At 45.5% G+C, this 9,600-nt stretch overlaps 1 long non-coding RNA gene across 1 annotated transcript; it reads left to right on the forward strand.

Moving 5' to 3' along the window:
- Positions 1-45: 45 nt before the first annotated feature.
- Positions 46-8,612, forward strand: LOC112551128. Its single transcript, XR_003095288.1, has 2 exons — positions 46-3,162; positions 5,146-8,612. It is a non-coding gene; the product is annotated as an uncharacterized LOC112551128 (long non-coding RNA).
- Positions 8,613-9,600: the final 988 nt, after the last annotated feature.

The raw sequence follows: 9,600 nt of genomic DNA on the forward strand, positions 1-9,600 counted from the left end.
CGCTCGGGCGGAGCTGTGCCCTGCGGGGCCGGGGAGGCGGGCAGATGGGGGCCGAGGGGTGCTGCGCTTGTCCCGGGGGAGAGGAGAGCAGCCCTGGCCTCTGCTTGGTCTTTATCCTTTCTGCAGGGCGCTAAGAGGCTTATCGCCCGGTTTGAGGATGTGGTATTAGCGTAGCGAAGCCGGCGTGTTTCACGCGTAACTGGATTTAACTGAAAACTTCTTCTTGGTTTTCTGCCCCAAGTAACTCGAGGGCTTTAAGCGCTGCCGTCCGTCTCTGCCACAGGCGCTCTCCTGCTTCTGTGCGCGGCAGCCCTCCCGCTCAGCTCGCCGGCCGGGACATCGCTCTGGGGGTTGCGAGCGAGGGCGCAGCTCAGGACCTCCGTTGTAGGTGGTTTCCGACGGCCCGCGCGCGGTGGGGGCATCGGGACGTACGGGGTTGGGACGGGGAGGCCTGAGCCCTGCCTGCCGCAGGGCACGTGAAGCTGGCACTTCAGTCTTGCCAGGGTCACGAGCGCTGGGCTCTTGAAGACAGCAAACGCATATTGCCATAGCAAAGGCTAATGGCGTCTTGGGGGCTCTCCGCTACACACGTGTCATTCTGCCGCGTGAGAGCTGGAGAAAAATCGGCCCGATACCTGTGGTTCTCGAGTGCAATGTTATACACCTCTCATCTTACATTAACAGCAATAAAATAACTCTAACATGCCTGAATTTCTGATGGGTTAAAAAAGCCCAAAGAAACCCTGCGTACGCAGGGTTTACCCTTGCGTCTCACCTAACTGTCAGTCGGTGTAGCTGTTGAACATAAAATACCTGCACGGTTTTCATAAGGGAGAAACTTCACTTTAGAAGTTAGTACTACCTCAAAACCCTGAATCTCGGTGTAAATTATGAGCACCTTTAGAGTGGCGTCAGAGGACTGGGGAAGGGCTTTTTGTGCCCAAACGCTTGTCTAACATCCCTTCCAACAACGTAGGTTTAATAAGAGATATTACAACGAAGCTTGCTTTTCTCTGGACTGTATGAACCTAAGAAGTGCAGCAGTTTCTCTAACTGTTGGAGCTAATTGGTGCTCATAATCAGAAAATCCTGGCAAAGAAAAGCTTTCTAACAAAGCATAGGTTTTGAAAGATTAATTTGCTAGGAGTTGTTTAATCGCAATAAAAATGAGTAGTGGTCATTCACCTGCATGTTCTTGTGCATCAAATCAGTCTGACCCCAAGGCCTAACTTTCATTGAATGATTCAGTTGTGCCGGAATAATTTGGGGGGTTGCAGGGAGAAGGACTGTCCTAATTGGCAGATATCCCACTGAAAGGTGAGCTATACCAGAAAAAAATTCCCTTGCCTATGGAGCAGTTTTGTGTGGGGAGCCGCTAGTATGAACTATTCTGGGAAAATAACTTTCCTGGGTTATAGGCTCTGCCCCCATTTAGAAGGATTTGCTGATATATAGATACCAGCAAACTCACTCCAGTGTAGACATGACTAGAGTCATGGCTTTAAGGACTTCTCTGTGCATATTCTTCTTTTTTTAAATCTGTTATCCTAGCTGGGCACACATGCGCATGCATGCCTGTGCACTTATCTGAAAGTCTGGTGGGGGACTTCAGCTTTTACATCTTTGCTTCGCTCATTATACTCACTAGGTTGGGAACAAGGTGTTTCATTTACATACACGTTTAGTTTAACACTGAAACCTGTTCCACCAGTCCCAGAGAAATATACTGAGATCTAAATGTTGTGTATAAATATATATACATTTCCCCCTCTGTTTCCCACCCACCCCAGGATGCATATAAGAAATAGATTATACAGACGAGCATTGGCTCATCCAGGGGCCTTCCCACTATGTCAAGTTCTCCATTCCTTTTAATTAGGCTCATTTTACTAAAAATGCTGTAAGGACACTAGTCAAATAGTGGGTGTCAACATTCATTTAACTGAAATGTTTGTAGATCAGCTACTGTGATTGGTACATACGAGACAGAAAAGTAGGTGGGATATTTTCCATTCTGGTTGTAACATGTAGAAGTGTCTGCAACTTGTACGTTGTGTGAAATGTTATAGAGAAGAGGTTCCCCACTGTTGCCCTCTGTTACTAAAAGTAGCGATATTTTTCTTTAGCGCAGGATGCACTGAGAAACCAGACATCCACTGAGCCAAATCCCTTACCCTTCTCTTCCCCGCCTGTTTTTATAATGCTGTGTTTCATGTTTTTCTGAGGTTGGGTAGTGATATCCATGAAAACAGATTTATTAATCCTTGATTGGCAAACATTTATTGTAAATCTAAGGTTTAAGTTCCCTGTTCTTCAGCTACATATGGGTCAAGTCCATAATAAACTTGCTAGTTTCTAGTGGGTAAATATATATTGCCATTTCTCCTTGAGTTTAAACATGGAAGATAAGTAAGGCAGGGAGGTATGAACTTGGAGATTGAAAGCTCTTCTCCTCTCCCCTCCTCATCACTCATTTACCACCTCTGTCCCTGGTTCAAATCTGTATTGGTGAGCAAACCCCCTCATCAGGTGCTTACTGTGTGAAATGTCTTGGTTGTAAATCAAGCTGCCATTCAGACCAGATTGCAGCTGTGGCTTCTCTCCTTAGACTGCCAAGAATGAGCTTAAGGATCTGAGTTATTAGTAATAGATTATGGCCTAGTTTACACCACAAAGTTTGGCTGGCAGAATGGATGGCATTTGCACTCAAACCTCTTCTGCAAGGGCAGACTCCTCTACTCTGCCAGTGCTCCACCTTTTGCTGTACTCTTGCCAAGTAGACTAAGGCTGCTGCTGCCACCCACCAGGCAGCCCCAAGGTCTGCCTTTCCAAGGTGCACTTTTCTGCACAGGCAAAGCAGCTGCTATAATGGAGCTGCTAGAAGCGCATGGATGTGCTGTCACTCTGGCCTGATGGTGGTAACTGTCATCTGCCCACAGAACGTAGACATGGCCTAAACTACCTGAATCAGCTTGGGTGATCCTCCAGTTCTGTCGGCTTGTTGTTTCCGGGTCTTCGGGTTGTAGCATCTGTGCCGGTATTAATTTCACTTTTTAACTTTTTTTTTTTTTTTTTAAGTAGTAGAAATAATAGAAGGGAGCTGATCATGTAAGGCTGAATTCCATCCGTTTCCCTTGAAACTTTCTAAGGAATAGGAAAGAGGTAAGACAGGGTTTTCTTTTGCTTTCCTTTGAGCAGTGCCTCACGTGTTGGTGAATTTAGAACAGACATGGCCTTTTCCTTAGTTTTACCCTTTTCCATAGACGGCTAATAAGTTTATCAAGTGGAAGGAAGCAGCAGAAGCTCAGAGAAGCTAGTGCATGGTTTTTGCTGTTACTGTGTAGAATTAAACAGAAAATCAAGTTGTGCGTTTTAAATATCTTGGAATTTTAAACTATGCTTTGGATGCCGGAATGCTTGCCAGGGGTCTGCGCACGGCGTGTCTGCGCACTGATGAAGATTTGGCTGCAGGGTTGGAGCAGAGGGAAGGAGGCTTTGAGAGTCCGAGTTGATAGCCAGCACATCAAAATCCAAGTTGCAGGGGGTTGCCTTGTATCATGCCACAGGGCCTACTTGTAGTTGGTCTCATTTTAATTTAATTTTCAGAGTCACTTATTAAGTGAGAAGGATTGTTTTGATGTTTCAATACAGTTAGCAGCTGGACCAAGTTAATTGTAGTTGCTTTCTGTTAGGTCACCTGAAGCCAGTTGGGTCTGCCAGCTTTAACCTCCACATCTTCCTTGTTCGTTCCTGCTTGAAATGGCTTTTAGAGTTTGCAACAGCTTTGCTTCTTGCTTGTAGTGCTTAAAAAAATGCCAGTGGCTGCCACAGTAGTACTTGTATTGATACCAGGTTGTGGCTACTATGAAAGCCAGAACCATCTGCAGCCCTTCTTGGCTGTCCTGGACTCATTCCACAGATGTCATACTATAGTCACATTTTTGAGGGCATATTGGATGAAACTTAGTGAGTGGAAAAGCTACACGAGGGCTCACTCATGTTGTATCTATCTATGGGTGTTCTCTAGGAAAAAGGAAGAAAAATCTAATCGGGTGTCAGTCAGGTGGAGGGGCTGTGTCACTTATAGCAAGGTTGCTATCCCAAGAATTGGAGGGCCTGAGGCTGCTGAGGGAAGTCCAGGTCAAAGCAGCAGAGTTGTTCTTCTTGGCTCTCTCAACCCCTGCTCCCAGCCTCAGTCGCTCGGTTAGCTGCACTGGGGCCTTGTGAGAAGGAAGGTCCGTCTTCAGTGCAGAATTCATGTGAACTGTCTCCGTTCTTCCTGGAGTGAGTGGCCATGCCATGAAATTACACTTGGCTTCTGTATCCGTACTGGTGCTACACTCACTTGTGTGGCGTGAAGGCACCTGAGATCTCGTTCCGTACTTGGGCTGCAGTGAGCTGAATTGCTCTGAGCTTTTCCCAGTGAGTTACAGGAGAACTTGGCTCTTTGCTGAGTCCATGGGAAGAAGTTTGTAAAGAAGTTGGAGGTTGAGCAGCCAGTGACTTGTGCTAGCTTCCACATGGCTTCTGTCCCTGATGAACCAGCCAAGTGAAGAATGCCACCACTTTGCTTTTAAGCTTTGGGACAGGATTCAAGTTATAATCCACTTCTGCAGTGAGGGAAAGCCCTCAGTAGCTGATTCTCTACGATGGTCTGGGCCTCTTGTATGGAGATTTGTTTTTAAAATCAAGCGATCCTAGTCTGCTCTTAGTTGCCTGGGTGTTTTGAGGCACGAATTCTTTTGGCCATTGTAAGATTGCTGTTAACAATGAAAACCTACTAACTCTCTCACTTTGTGGTGAGAAATAAAGATCCTGGTTTGTTCTTCAGGGTCTCGAGGTAAAGATGGACAGCAGACAGAGGGCAGTCACTGTAAAGGAGTACTCTGAAATGCTCTACTCAGAGTTCACCAAAGAGGGGTCACTAAAAAGAACCAATTGGTTGCAGACGGAACAACTGTCTAGAATAAACTTTTTCACTAATATATATATATATATATTAAATAAAAGAATGGAAACACATGTTTTATGTATGGTGAACGTTCTTAATAACTAGGGAGTTAAAATACATGCATCTTTCTGTATGATTTTGTCATAGAAAGGATCCACCTACAGGCTATTAAAATTTCTTTCCCTCATTTATAGAAGATGCTAATTTGGAAGTTACGCAAGTAAGAAAATACTGCAGTAACACAGTCTATACCCTAAAGAATCTGAGACTGACACACGAGAAGCAATGAGAATAAAAGGTTGTACTAAGAGAATCTCCCCTGAAGACCCACATCACGAGTACTTCCACCAGTTCACAATGACAACCTCATAACAAAAGTCGAAGCAGAACTGTTAATTTAAAGAACTTGCATCCAAAATGGCTAAAACCAGTACAACGACTATTCGGTGAAATGACTGAGAACATATGTAACAAATTAGCAGATTCAATCCATTTATAAGAGGCTCTCTCAGAAAAAAAATTATTGAGATAAGAGAAAAGGGAACCCCTGCAACACCACCTTGCAATAAAGCCAAATGCACCACTGCATGGGCAGAGCCCTTCTGGAGAAACAGATCCCAAACCACACCAAGAAAATGCCATTCGCAGCTCCATGTTCTGAGGGTGTCCACTCATAGACTCGATGCTAGACTAGTAGCAAGGACACCACCAACCAAAACTACAGAGGTATTCTGTTACATTCTTAACCTACATTGCACATTGCGTTGTTCCCTGTGAAAACAAACCAGTAACTGGGGGGGGAAAGGAGAATTGCTGAATATTCAGAGCCCTAAAATGGAGTAAAGTCAGCAGGTGTCATGTAACCGAATCAATACACCAAAATGCTTTCTAGTTGTTCACAATAAAACAACTGGATGGCACAATCTAAAATTTTGCTGTATGGAAGCGTAGTCTTGGTACCCAACTCGGATAATGGCTGCTGGGAGAAAAACCCAGGAGCCACCCTACATCTACAGGTCTGCAAATGGTATGGAGAAGCAGTGCACTAACATGCAGGTCAGAAGTGTGCCTGCTCTTGCTGTTTGATTCACAGCAAGGTACGCTTAGCTGCTTCTGACCCTAACCAAAGTAGTGAATGTTCCCTCCGCTGCGAACTGCCTCGCAGGACACCAAGCAGTATGTGACCCTGTCTTGGGAAGTCTGTGCTGCTCTCGGACGCTCACTGTGGGACTCTTTCTTTTTCTGCTTTGGTGCAACTTGTGTAGTTTGTGCTGAAAGATTAATTGAATGTGAATCTTGACAGGAAGGGGCCGTGTGAGCAGGGAAACCTGCTTCATGCAGGGTTTTCTTTCTACTACGAGTCACCTGCAGCCTGACTCTCCATGGGTGGGATTTGTGCCATAATAGTCTCTTGCATGCTTTGCACACCTGCCCTTACCTGTCCTTGCTTCTGGAGATGTGATGGCTGCTGCAGTCTACAGGGAAGAAGAAGTCTTAGTGGGCAAAGTGGTGGAGCTGGGATTAGAAGAAAAACTGCTCTGCTGCATGGAAGTGGAAAAGTTATTGTTAAGTGAGCAAGATGAAGAGGTGAAAGGGTCATGACTGGAAAGTGGGAAGGGAGGAGTCCATCCCCTTGAGTTGGGGACCCAGGTGTGGGAGTATGAGTTCTCTTCTTCAGCTTTAGCTCCCTTCCTTCGCTCTGCGACCTGACTGAGCTTAGAACAGACTGCGAAGGCTGTGGTAGAGGGTCCTGGTGGCTACCTGCAGCAGGCTGGAGAAGAGCCTGCTCTTTGCTGTTTTTTCTCAGGGGTTTGAAGCCAACAGTCTGGTATTCTGAGCTCCTAGCACAATGGTGATGCCATGACAGCCCTGACTCTAGGCAAAGGCCATCTCAAGCTCTGGACATCATCAGATTTCCAGACCTGCTGGAATGAAATACCCCTTTCCTGTATCCTGAGAAAGAACCACTGATCACAGCTGCTGCACTTGGCAGACTGACCTCCCCCCACGTGGGTACTGATAAAGTTTAAGTAGGACAGCATGGGAGAAAGTAGTTCATGCCCCTTTCAGAGAGGAGGAGTGTGGAGCTCGGTGCTCAGGATACCTTGCTGCCTCATCTCCCTTGTGAAAAATGGATTAGCTGTTCTCTGCTCCTCCTTCCTTGCATCTTTATCTTGCAACTTCAGTTCCTTCTCACCCAAACTCAGAATTAAACTTAAAAAAAGAATCATGGCTCTTCGGATAGTTATGACTTTCTTTTTCTCATGAGTGCTTGTGATTGGCAGTACCATGCACTGTAGCTCGCAAAACAGCTCTCACCCATTTATGACTCTTTGACAGGCCACTTTAAAGGGACTTTATTTTGCCTTGGCAATAAAGAGGTCTTGGGCATTTGTACCAGTTCAGAAGGTGTGCTGGCCTCTGGTGGGCACCTCTGACTTGGGCAACAGTGGTCATAAACTGAGGTAAATGGGGCATAAAAGACACTGTTTGGAACCATGTCCAGTCTTAGGAGGAACAAACTGCTTTGATTAAACTGCCTCATTCATAATCTCAGGATAGTTGGGGAAAATCAGTGAACATAATTTATAATGTAGTCCTGCTGGCATCAGTTTTTGGTCCACCATTGTTTATCAATGATCTAGATACAAAACCTTTGCTGGTTAATGTGTAGACCTTGCTGGAGTGTGGATTAATACAACTATTGATCAGTGCATGTAGAAATCTTGCAGAGGCCCTGCTAACAGCATGAAGCAAAGTAGGCCCCAAGGAATATGAAACTAGGTGTGCCATATACGACTTGCCCAAGTGCTGGAGAAGTAGCTTGTTACGTTTTGGAGGTGCCCCCAGGGTCAACAGAAAGAGAATGAGTTGGTAAGACCAGCACAGAACACCAAATCAATGACCAGAGTGACCCAGCAAGCAGGTGTCCCTATCTGGTGGCAAGTGTGCGCTAGCTGGCGAGAAGGATGGGGATGGTGTCCCCTGAAGATGCGGTAGCAGTTAGAACTGGGATGTGTATGTTGTAAACATGAAGTTGTTCTGATTGGCGTCTAAAAAGGGACCTGGGTACCCTTAATACTTGGTACTGGGCTTAAGGTTTATGTACATGCCTGTACCACGCTGGGCGATGGTCTGTCTAGCACCGTGGACCAGCTGGTCACACGTTAGTGTCTAGGCTTCTTAGCGGACAGTAAATCTGTCCGAGCTCTTCATCACTAAGAACCCATTTCCCGTAGCAATGAGGTGGCTGGGGCACAGTATCATGGGTGGTATCCTACTGGTGTGTGCACGGACTGTCCGACCTGAGGGAGTAACACCTGTCCCTTTTCCAGAAGTAGTGGACAGACGGCACTGATGACTCCCTGGAGTTCTTGCTTCAAATCTGCAGATGATTAAAGATAGCACGGTAGTAATTGTCTGGTGAATTTGTGTAATAGTCCATCCACCTGATCACTTCAAGATGCACAGACTTTAATCCTTTGCTATACTAAGACTTTGGGGCTTTCCACAATGGGAATGGTGAAGCTGTTTGGTATTGGGTAACAACGGTTTGAGATGATTGATTCTGTGTAGCGTGTACACTAAATTCCAATGTAATTTGGGTGTTGTGTGTACTGATGCAATAAAAATGGTGATCTGCTTATAGAGCTTAATAATACTTTGTTCTGTTATGATTCCACTAGGTGATAGGCACCTTTGGTATAGCAAGTCTGCTAGCTGTATGCCCTTGGGAGGAAAGGTGGGGTTTACAACCCTCCCATGGATGGTGTTTCATGGGGAAGTGAGAGGGGAAAACACTTTCACCTTGTTGAAAACTGCGCTGCTGACCCCCCCTGACAACAGCTCGCTGTTCTTAAGCTGTCCGGAAAACTTGTGCTCACTTGTGAAGAAGGGAGAACTTGAACTGTACTGGACCAATATAAGATAATGAGCCACTGCTGTGAGGGAAAATAAATTGACTGAGGGCAGGTGGGATGCCAGGGAAGGAAGAGTCAGTAGTTTGGTGAACAAAGCAAGTCGTTTTAAGATAAAGTTGACTTGCTAGAAAGTACATATCGTGTGCTGCTTGTTTCAGTATATGTGTACATGGCAAGCTAGGAGCAACATTGCTAATATGGAAATGAAAGATTACTTAGCTGGATGCAGTAATCTGTGCACACTAACGTTGTGCACCTGGGTAAAGGGTCAGTGTTAAGTTTTGTGAGTTTTTTTTCTTTGTTTTCTTTTTCTTTTGTGACTTGATGGAAAGGTTCTCTTAAAAAGTTGAATGGACCTTGGTATGGTGGGGAGATCCACTGTCATGGATGCAATAAGATAATACCAACTTGAAATTTGTTCTTGGCTTTATTGGTCTTTTTGCTTACAGGCGAGTATAACCAAGCCCCTTTGCTGCATCTTTGCAGTCCTTTTGCATTATGTGCAGACACTTGTACTTGTGTTGGAGGCTTCATCTCCATCTTGTTGCTTGCCACTTTTTTCTGCTGAAGTCTTGCAGCCTACCAGTCTCGCTGCTTTACACACCAGGCTCTTGTCCAATGCTACCTGTATGCTGGTATGTCCTTCCTCATCCTGAGTTCCACTTGCCTTTCTCTACCCTAAAAGTCATTGTTTTATCAGGTGTACTTACTGGCCCCATTGCCACAGTG

This window comes from Alligator sinensis, unplaced genomic scaffold, assembly GCF_000455745.1.
Source record: "Alligator sinensis unplaced genomic scaffold, ASM45574v1 scaffold1354_1, whole genome shotgun sequence".
NCBI lineage: Eukaryota > Metazoa > Chordata > Crocodylia > Alligatoridae > Alligator > Alligator sinensis.